Consider the following 1,340-nt stretch of genomic DNA (forward strand, 5'->3'; position numbering starts at 1 on the left):
CCCTTTATCCTCACAGACAACGACAGGGTCAGAGGAGGGGGCGGGTCCTCCAATCCAGGGGAGTGGGGGAGGAAGTGGATGACTCAGACCAGAGCGAGTCCATCTGGTCAGGAAGGGGCCCTGCCGCCCCCGTTCACACCAGCAGACCTGATTCCTCCATGTGGTCCCATATCCATCTCTGGCTGTTATCTGAGAACTTAACTCTACCATCAGGGGAGCCTTGTTATCTGGGGATCTGAGTGCCATCGCAGAGGGACAGGCCGAGGGATGTGACGGGGAGGGGACAGGAGAGGCCAGAGCCACCTTCCCTGGACGCTCCCCCACCAGGCCCAGCACCCCTGTCCCCCGCCTGCAGGCCGGGGTGAGCCCCATCCCTGTCCACCCACCCCACCTCCTCACTCTCCCCTGGGCCTGCTGGTCACCCAGTTCTGCAGCCCATCCGCCCTCCTCACCTCATGGCCTCCTGACCCCTGCCTCCCCTTCCCCACCATCCAGGTGGCACCTCCTGTCCTGCCCCTACCCTGCTGGGACACCAGCCTGGCTCTGGGGCCCTCCTGTCCCTGGCTGGCTCTCTTGCACGCCCTAGGGGTGTACTCAGCTGGATTTCTGGGGGTCGGCACCCCTGGAGACAGGCAGGAAGACAGGCTGCCCGTGCCCCATCTCAGGCGTCCCTCCAGCCGACCCTGGTCACTTATTCTGTCAACAATTCATTCCAGGGCTTCCAGGTGCTGCATCCGGGTCCATGCAGCAGGTTAATGGAGAAGGAACTCTAGGAGCCCACGGTCAGGGGTAGGGGAGGGGGGGAAGCAGGGACAACAGTGACATGCTGGTGCCCAGGGCCTGCTAGGGGACCAGGCAAGGCTTAGGGAGCCCCGGAGAGCCTTACCTGCAAAGGAGGCTCTGATTGGCTTAGCCCTGGGAAGAGGGCCAATCAGCAGCTTAAGCATGTGCTTACTCTGATTGGCTAACATTGGACCAATACCTGGTCAGGCCTGGGATGTGGGCGAGGCTAGGTGATGGGAAGGTGTGGACAGACCCCACGTGAGTCCTCCCGAAGACCTTCTGAACTGAGTATCCTTAGTTCATAAAAACCACCTCCTCCTCTTGAAACTCAGCAATAAGTTTAAGCCCCTTGTACAAAATCAGTAATAACCAAATAAATAAATAATTCAATGAAGAAATGTTTAATTTTTAACCTAAAGAGATTCTACCTAGTTAATAACGAAAATCGGAGAAGGCAATGGCACCCCACTCCAGTACTCTTGCCTGGAGAATCCCATGGACGGAGGAGCCTGGTAGGCTGCAGTCCATGGGGTGGCGAAGAGTCGGACACGACTGAG

The sequence above is a fragment of the Bison bison genome, unplaced genomic scaffold (genome assembly GCF_000754665.1).
Source record: "Bison bison bison isolate TAMUID 2011002044 unplaced genomic scaffold, Bison_UMD1.0 scf7180017846405, whole genome shotgun sequence".
In the NCBI taxonomy this organism is placed as follows: Eukaryota; Metazoa; Chordata; class Mammalia; order Artiodactyla; family Bovidae; genus Bison; species Bison bison.